At 42.2% G+C, this 10,162-nt stretch overlaps 1 pseudogene; it reads right to left on the minus strand.

Moving 5' to 3' along the window:
* Positions 1-36: 36 nt before the first annotated feature.
* Positions 37-9,612, minus strand: LOC122132608 (annotated as a pseudogene).
* Positions 9,613-10,162: the final 550 nt, after the last annotated feature.

A 10,162-nucleotide genomic window follows, 5' to 3' on the forward strand; every position in this document is an offset into this window, starting at 1 on the left:
GCGAGTGCGTAGCTCGTTATTAATGATAGGAGGTGCTCACCTTGTGCCGTATCCTGTGGCTCGGACGCACACAGCAGACAGGGCGTGGAGCATGGGCTTACTGTAGCCCTGTCCCTGAGTCTCCTGTGCTGGGTCAGGATTGTTTCTGAGGAAGAGGAGAGGAGTGAGGAATAGAGGAGAGAAGAAGAAAAGTCAGAACAGATGCAATATTGGAGAGAAGGGGAGAGGGCAAGGGAAGTGTTCAAAGGAGGGGACTAAATGAAATGACAAGAATAGGAACCTTTTAATACCATGATGATTTCATACAGGCCCAGATGTCCAATAGTGAATTTTTTTTAAATGCTTTCAGCATAAAACAGCACCATGCATAGACACATACACATCAGAAAATTAGACCTGCTCAGAACCATGTCTTTTCCCAAAGGAGGAGAATGAGAGAAACCTTCACTCACAGCTCCTCGTTGTTGAGGATTTGCAGCAGTTCCTGCACCATGCCATCGGGGGCAGTGTGCGCCCAACCACATTGGAGAAGAGTTGCTTGCCATGCTGCAGCTTCCTCCACGGGGTCTCCAGGAGGGAGTTACTCAGCCCGTAGATTCCTGCTGGAACAGCCAGAGTGGTCACTACTAGAGAGCTGTGTGAAAGCGGCCAGCTTTCACTCAGCCAGGTGGACACAACCCCCCCACACACACACACACACACACACACACACACACACACACACACACACACACACACACACACAGACTCAGAGACATATACATGTGGCCGTGGCATATGTGTCTTTCTTTGCTTTTAAAAACCAGTGGTGTGAAGAGAGGATGTGACTAAACAAACATGCCTTGCATCAGGGAGCGTATGTGCGTGTGCGACACAAAGCTCAGACGAACACAGACACTGAGCAAACCTGGCTTCAGACGGATAGGTTCCGTACTGCCTTTGTTTCCATAGTAACACACCGTGTCTTCATTGGCCCTGCAAGAGACAGATCGAGGGAGCTGACAATAATTTACACACAGCAACACTGTCGACAAACAATAAACGCAAATCTTCCAGCTATTTTTAGACTTGGTGGCTTGGGGCACTGGATTGGGTTGACAAAACGCCCCGTAATTAAAAATCATAACTAGCGCTATTGTCACAAAAGTCAATCCTCATCGGGTGGCCATGAAAACAGCTGCCAAAGCCATCAACCTGACACAATGCACGCTGATAATCAGACCACACACAAAACGACTGCTCTGCTTCAGAGGTAGCTGGGAGCTCAAGTCAGCCAACACCGCACGCAGCACTGTGCACATTTTATTACCAGTGAGGTACTGGGATATTTCAGTGTCAAAATAATAGGAACCATGTTTGTGTGGAGTTTCTATAAATAACCGGGGGACAGAAGAACAAGCCTTATTAAATTAGGCCGACGTTCAGGGTTCTGCTCCTCTCTACATGTTCATTCCATCTGATTAATTAAGGCAAATACACCAGTGCTGCTTTGCAAATTTGTTTATGCCACAGTTGACAATTAAGTTGAAGAGAACTAGCGACTGTGAAAAGGGCACTCGTGCTGGCAAAGAGATTGTGTCTTGAGCAAACTACTCGGAGGGAAGAATTAATCAGGCAAGTCAGGGGGCTTGAAGTCTGCGCTTTTAAAACCCAACAACTTTGTTTCATGTTTTAAACAAACAACTGAAAATAAACATCTTCTTCACGAGAAGGTTACATAATGTTTTATCAACAAAATGTTATAAATAACACACCTAAATCAATTAAGAGAATGTATATACCACTTGACCATTTACTTTGAACCCACCACATTATGCATTCGAATGGATCACGCAGGTGTTTTGTGAAATGTTGTTTGCACGGAGTGCGGTACAGCTCACAGCATTGGGCTCCGAGAAGTCCAAAACGAAAGCACTAGACAGTGGACACTAGACCGAGAGGCTCTCTATGAAGCCTGGCTATCAGAAACATCATCTGTGCTGACAGAGACTCTGGATCCAAACAATCCAAATCTTCCTGCTCTCTGATAGTAATCCCCCTTTCCTTCACTGACCTGTGTGAAAAAAATGGATTATCGAGAAAAAAAAAGCTCAAACATTCTCACTCATTTGCATTCATTTCTGAGAACTACTAAGACATACTGTACGTATGGGGAGCTAGCGATCTATAGGTGTTCCCGGGTAAAAAAAAAAGTTCCAGGTCAGTGTTTAGTTATGACAGAGCAGCCTTTAGCTGAGACAGTAGAATAAAGAGATGCTGAGAGAGAACATGTTTTTCTGTGGGTGCTTTGAAGTTAGCCCTGACAGACAATTTATCAGTATGCATCATAGGACATTCTCACACATGCGGCTTCAGTAATGAGCAACATTGCACCTCTTTTTTTAACATCTGCTTGTATTTTTCTGGTCTTTAAATGGGCAGTTCAGGAGGTGGACTATCTCAGCCAGCTCTTTTGAATGATGGGACACAAGTTTCATTAGCCTCAGGCCATCTCTTTTAATTATGCTTCCATCAAGCTGGGAAACACTCTGGTCTATTAGGCGAAAAACCATATTTACAAGGAAAGGTCTAACACAAAACCAATCTGCAATATAAAAGTGGAGATATAAATAAATGAATATAAACAGGTCCTTTTTAGAAACCAACTCACTGTGACAACCGGCATCAAACAATAGCCAAGCATGTCTAATCACACATCCTAAAAACAATGGGCCTCATTCTCGAACGCAGTTAAGAAGAATTTAAGAAGAATTTAAGAGGAATTTCTTCTGAATTGGATTTAGGACAACATTTGGCATTCATGAAAGTTTTCTCATCTGGGATTTGCTCGTAACTTCAGAAGACTTTCCGAACTCGAAATAGCAGTCGTAACTCGGCCAGAGTTTTCTCAAATGCGATTCCTTAAAAAAACCACAAGATGGCCCACGGGTTTTTTGAGGAATCGCATTTAAGAAAACTCTCCGTGTTAATGAATTTGTGAGAAATCGTTGGTGATTGCGTTCACATCAACTCTACAGATCCTCGGATTAAAGTATCATTAACAATTACGTTTCACATGTAGGCCTATAGTCATGATTCCTCGAGGCACCGTGATGTCATAAAATAAATAAAAGCACTACACCGGAATGCTGCGAGCGTCGTTTGGCACTGCCGTCTGTGCAAGTACGGCAATCCAGAATTTTCAAGTAGTTCAACGTTGGTGGAACGAACTGCCTAGCACGACCAGAGCAGGCGCGTCCCATTCTACCTTTAAGAAGCTTTTGAAGACCCAACTCTTCAGAGAGCACCTCCCTTCCTAACTGGCACTTCGACTAGTGCTTAACTTGCACTTACATTCCTGCACTTCGTTTTTATTTCCTATTTCGTTTTTCTATTTCTTATGTAAAGTAGTATTTATTGTTACACTAGGTCTCTATTGCTCGTAGCTTGACTGTTCTATCCCTTGTACGTCGCTTTGGACAAAAATGTCTGCTAAATGACTAAATGTAATGTACAGGAACACTGCTGTTGCTTTCGTGTAGATTCGGTCGATTCCGACTGCACACGTCACTACGGTTGCGTGCCCTTATAAGGAGCTGGCAGGGCGTGTATGTATGCAAATTCAGGAGCACGAGAACGCGCTTTCAATTTAAGAAAACTCTTCCGGGGGAGCACAGCCCAGAAAACTTCTGCTGCGTAGGACCACATTTTCAAGCGTGCATGAATTTGGCGGATGTCTTTTGCTTACGTTGTTTTTCCGAAGCCCGTAAGAAACATTTCAGAAGAAACTTCAGAAAATGTTCGAGAATGAGGGCCAATGCTAACAATCTATATGGACTGATTTATGACTATTATAATAGTTACTGAATTTAAGACTCATACTTGTTTAGCTTTGCTTAGAGCAACACCTTGGTGCAACACAAAAAACTGATACTAAAACACATCCATCAAGAAGAAGAATTTTTCAATTTTAATTAAGGGCATATTTACTGCACAGCTCCACTAAATTAGGACATCAGAGCTTCAAGAAACAGATCAGGGTGGTACAAGGTTCTGAGTCTTTTATGCCTTTTTATTTATTTGTTCTTCTTCATCTCAATGCCCTCCTCTGTTTTGCTTGCGGTTCAGCCATGGTTTTGGAGCCAACATCACCCATATCTTAAACAGGCGCTGATGTGTAGTAAATCAGAGAAATCTCCCCAGAGAGCCTCAGAGAGCTGTGGAGGCCTCAGAGATGGTGCTGATGGAAATATTGTGCAATTGCTAGGATACCCGCACCATCCTCCATGGAGTATGGAAATGAAGCGAAGCGGGCTCTCTCACTGGGCAGAACTGGCACACAGACAGGAAAACTAAATATTAACCACAGTTATGATTATTTCATGATCTATCGCTTCTCTCTCTGGTGGAAGCAACGTAAACCAACCGTGTGCAGATCATCTACTGATTTCCTTTTAATGCAAATGGGATATATAATGCCACAAGCTGCCTTAAGTTTTTAAAGCTAGACTTTTGAATAAGAAAACTTCAAAACCTCTGAATACATTACTGCTATACTACTATAAATACATCTACTTGTGTGAGGAGAGTGCAGCATCTATGATTGGTGGTGAATTACTCTGAAACAGAGGCGTATGCTGCAGAGCTCCCGAGGAAAATAGTGATTTATTAATGGCGGCTTGTAAGTGGTGGCTGGAAAGCTTACATAGATAATCAACAGAACGCAGAGGGAAGGGTGTGAAACGTGTGGTGCCAAGAAGATATTAAGTAATAATCTCCTGTCAATTCCTCACATTTGAAAATACAGATTCAACCCCCTGAGATAAAAGGAGAAGCCAGACAATAGCCAATCGTGACTGGCCCAGATAACTTCAAGGATAAAAACAAGATCTGGAGATGAAACTAGAAGTCAAACATAATTTAATACAAGTGTCCTGATACAACCCCTTAAAATTCATGATGGTTTTTATCAGCTTAGCTGTAATGCTTTTAGGTGAACTGTCAGGTGATTTAAAATGTAAACATTTGCTTTTCTTTTAAATGAGGTGAAGACTTTTGTAGCTGTACAGCTACATAACGTTTGCATAATATTTGGTATACTGTGTTATTGAGAAACTAGAGCCATTTCTTACATGCAATTTGAGGATGTTGTGCAATCAGTAGTCAATTAACATGCAGTTTTACCAAGACTGCTATTAATCAGTCAATAGCTGTTAAATAACTATTTAAATGCAAATTTTGCCATTCGGATAGAAAATCTTGAGGGGAATTGCTTGAAATGAACACAATATCTTCTAAATCAAATAGGAATTTAATTCACAAAAGGGGTTGGGTCACCTCCCAATTCGCATAGCTGTAATGCGACTAAGGTTGATGGAAACGGGTTTATTTGCATGAAATTGCATTTGACAAGATTTTTTTAGGGGTTTTCATTAATGTTGGCCTGACAACCTCACACTTAAAATATGTGAATGAGTTGGATGGAAACACAGTTGTGTGTGGCATTGCGTAGCAACCACATTTTCTGTGCAAAGCGCTGTTGAAAAGCGCCAATAGAATGCAGTATTCAAAACATAAAAAGTCCAAGTTGAGAACCTGAAAAGATTGACACGGAAGCATGTGTCTTAACTGTGTCATTTTTGTTGTGACAAAAATATTCCATCAGTCCAGAAAGGTAGTGTGAAAGACTCAGCTGACCCCACTTAGGATATCAGTACAACTAGATGTAAGCATACTGCTTTGCTATTCAATTATCCAAATCATAGTAAATTAGGTGCTACTGATTTATCATACCAAGTCATCTGCCAATTTGATGCACTTCATTGTATTATTGTTAGTGCTATTATTAATGTAAGTACTTTTGTAAATTGTAGAATTAGATGTAGTATTGTTGAGATTACTTTTGGGGTCAAAGGTATCAATCTTTGTGTACAATTTCACATAGAAAAAGGAGTATGCACAATCCCACGATTTGTATATGGAGGTTTTTCGTCACAGTTGTCAAGAACAGCTTACACAAACCATACGCCCATTATGCTGGTCAAATCAGCGTAAAATCATTTGCACTTGAACGCGCTTAGCTTCCACTTACACATTTACCTTTCCATGAGTTGAGAGTTGACACACCTCAAATTGGTCGGATTAGCATGTATATCTTCCAGGTAAACCTCTCCATGGAAGGCGGCCTGTGGATTAACTTCAAATTCTTATGCTGCACATCCTGCAGGTGTATTAGGGGAATCAGTGGCTCAGGTCTGTGTTCAAAGTTAAATTAGGACTAATATGCTAAATAAAGTGAAGGATAAATGAAAATATTGACAATGTATGTCAATGTATTGACAATGTAAATGTCAAGATGGTGGAGCCTTAGTCCTAGTTTTCATTAACTATAGTAACCTGCTTCCAAGGTGCCAAAACCAGCATCGCCTGAGCTTTGGTATGATGAGCAAAGCACAAGGGCAAAGGTAGACACACTTAATTTTCTTCAACCGTTTTTTTTTCTGCAGAACATGTTCTAGGGAGGAAAATATGACATGTTTACGCTGGAGAGGTTAAGGTTAAGGTTTTGTACCTTAACCTCTTAACTTCAGATTCTTTTCTCCCCTTCAATACAGAATGATCTGCTCTCTTAACAACTGTAGGCTAACCATATTAATGAATGAAATTAAAATTTCAGTGTATTTTGGTTATCTCAACCTTAATCAATCCTGCTATTGGAAAAAAACAAGATTTTTTAGGCCACTCACCATTACCAATTTGTTATTAATATAAATGACTATTGATTCTCCAACAACATATGGGTTGCTGGTTTTCCCCCCAACTGAGCTTTTGCAGTGTGTTGATATTACTTTATCAGAAACTAATAGGCCTATAATGAGGTTGTTTATAAAAAGGCAAACAAATAAATAGCAGTTGCTACTGCAGCTGCTGCTCTGCTCCCCTTCATTAGGGGGTTTGCAGCTCTGTTCTGTCAGCATCCATACGTCATGTTCTCTGCACGACGCAGACCTGCGGGCTTGGACCAGACAGAGAGAAATGGATCGATTTCAGCATCCAGGTGATGGTCGGAAAATGGTATACATCACCAGCTATAAAGATATTACTTTCTGTCTGCTCCCCACCCCAAAACATCTTGTCCATGTGTCTTCTGTTAAGACCGCGGAGCAGAGATGACAGCTGTTACTTCTCTTAATATGGTTGCCCCTCATTTCCAAATGGCCCTTCTAACAAAATGAAACATTTCCTGTACGAGATTAAGTGCGGATCAGACACGAAGTCGTAATATATATGCGTGGCGCCATTTGGAGGCGACACGAGGAGCTGGACAATCACAAAAACACAAATAATCTCCAAACTATTTACGGGCAGAATTGTGGTGTGGGAGACAAAGGGAAAGTGTGGCTTTGAAACTCCGCCAATCACCTTGAACTTCTTCCTGCCATGCGAATGAACGGAACCCTTTGTCTGAGCCAGTGGTATATATACTCAGACAGCACTTTGATACTGCCCTTCACACAGGGAGCTTAAGAGACGGAGTAATGCAATGGAATAAATAGCCTCTGTCTTTTGTATGGAAACATCACAGGAACCCCAAACCGAATCTACTCAGTAAACACATTCCCTTCGCTAGAGAGAGACGGGGGATACAAATATATATCTATTTCACGCCCCCTTAGCAGCCTGGTCGTGATGTGAGCACAGACAGGTGTTCAGACTGAATTCTAAATGGGCTCTCTTGAGCGTCTCAGTCTGGAGAGAGCAGGTGGCTGTTCCCGAGCGCCCGTACTCGCCCTCAACGATCCAAGAGACGGGGACAATGCCATCTCTGTTTCATTCTGATCATCTAACACAAAGCAGCCGTACAGAGACGGCGAGAGAGAGAGAGAGGGAGAGAGAGAGAGAGAGAGAGGGAGAGGGAGAGCGAGAGAGGGATGCACTTAACCACTACATTTCCAATGTATCTTTGAGGTCATCAGTTCTCCCAAGTCCCCAGATCAGCTCAACAGAAACATTATGCCTGTTCACCGATACTTAGAGGAAGCCATTTCTGAAGAAAATATTAAGTCTAAATATTTTAAATGGCCGGGGACTTGTATGAATATTTTTCCTCCTCCTCTACCCTACATTGTGAAGCCTTTGGCTAAATGCTCAGTGTTATTTGATAAAAGGAATGATTCATGAAATTAAAAAGCAGTTGGAAGTTGTCGGAATGTGCTAGGCTTTTTGTGAAAGTGGCGATGCTGAAACTTTTCTGCTTCACAAAACAATCCTCTCTGCCCTCTTTGCACCTTCCGTGACTGTTTTGTTTAAGGGGGAGCTGTGCTCAATCAAGACCAGACAATTTCCCAATACGAATCCCGCCCAGCGATCACTCACTTGAAATCTGCCGTTAGGAGGTTGAAGCCGTTGTAGAGATGCCCTTCACTTGACACCTTGCGAAGGTAGGAGAAGCTGTCCAGATTGTCAGTCAAGTAGTTAGACACCAAAAAGCCTGGAAAAAAAAAAGAACAGAACAGCAAGTTCTAGGAGTGAACCTACAGTGACTTAATTGATAGAATGTTTTGAAAAAGGATTAATGAAAGGGGTGCTCATTTAAGCCTGCATTGATTTACCATGGTCGGTGCACACAATGTATGTTTTTCCACAATCAATGCATGCAATGCCCTGCAATCTATGAAAACAATTAGCAAATTAAGTTTCCACTCTTATTCTCAGTCATGGTTTCCATCCGAACTTGAGAACACAGAATGCTGGACATGGTCTGTTTGTCTCCACCCTCATTCTCTCACCTGCTCTCCTGTTTGATAGCTGAATGAGTACAGAGATCATACCAATTGGCACGGACCACAAACACTCTCTCAAATGGTATTGTTTTGTCAGACAAATGCCAGAAATGTGGCTTTAAGGGGATCAGAATAAATACGTCAGGCTCACTTAGACAGCCGCGATCATTAGACTACAATGGTTTTCCCTTCCAACAGATCCACATCCAGAACAGACAGCTGGTGAGTGACTGGGGCTGAGATACTAAGCCGGACACACATACAGAACCAAGGAAGGGGAATGGTTTCCATTCATTAAACAAAGTAAGCATGTCCCTTTACTGTTGCTCCTGACCTGGTGGTAGCTTTGAGTCTCTGCTGGTATACTATACATAGAGGACAGAACATTCAGGAGGTTTGCCACAGGTTTGTCTGTTATTTTTTCCACAACATTAGCCATCTGTAGTCAACACTGAAGCCTATTTGTTTTCAGACTCACCTCCCCCTGTGCATCAGGATTGGGCCGTCCCTCCAGGTAGTTGGTCAGTGCGGCCAGCTTCCCCCTCTTGCTGATGCCCAGCCATGATCCACCCTCCTTCCCCTCCTCCAGGTCCAGGCCTTCAGGAGATGACAGGCACATTACATATGTGTAGTGCATTGACATAAGAGCAAGCGTTGGGAGTACTTTGTGTCAGAGAAAAAAAAAAAAAAAAGAATATTTTAAACTTGAGGCAACCTCTCCCTTTCTCCAATGGACAGATAGAAAGTGCAAAAAAATGCACAGTTCTCATTCAAATCCCCGTGAAAGAGAACATCTAAAAAAGGTGCAGCAGTGCACTTGGTGCAGTAACAAAAAAAAAAAAAAAAAAAAAAAGAGGCAGGCAGAGAACCTTGGAGAGCACGGGTGTCTAGCCAAGATCTCAACCCTCGAGAGAGAGAGAAAGAGAGAGAGAGAGAGAGAGAGAGAGAGAGAGAGAGAGCAGGGATCCTTTGCAGAGCATCTGAACTCTAAAATGAAAGCGCTCTATTCTCTGCATCTTTATCAGCGCACAGTGGAGCCGGTCTAGCAGGGGTAAGCCTCGGTACAAATGAACACTCCTGCCATCTGCCCTTTGCGTGAAAATGATCTCTCGAAATGATCATGACCACCAGCGTGCCAATTACACTCTCTGCAGAGCACACTGAGTGTTTTGGGATGATAGATAATGCTCCGAGACGCATACACAGCTCTTGGACGTTCAACTGGTGGGTGAGGCAACATCGAGGTCAAGATCAATACTTCAATACCCAGAGATGGCCCTTTGCATGCATCTGCACCAGTGTTGTATAGTAACGAAGTAGAAATACTTCGTTACTGTACTTAAGTCGTTTTTTTGGATATCTGTACTTTACTTTACTACTTATATTTCTGTTTACTTTTA

The sequence above is a fragment of the Clupea harengus genome, unplaced genomic scaffold (genome assembly GCF_900700415.2).
Source record: "Clupea harengus unplaced genomic scaffold, Ch_v2.0.2, whole genome shotgun sequence".
Taxonomy (NCBI): domain Eukaryota; kingdom Metazoa; phylum Chordata; class Actinopteri; order Clupeiformes; family Clupeidae; genus Clupea; species Clupea harengus.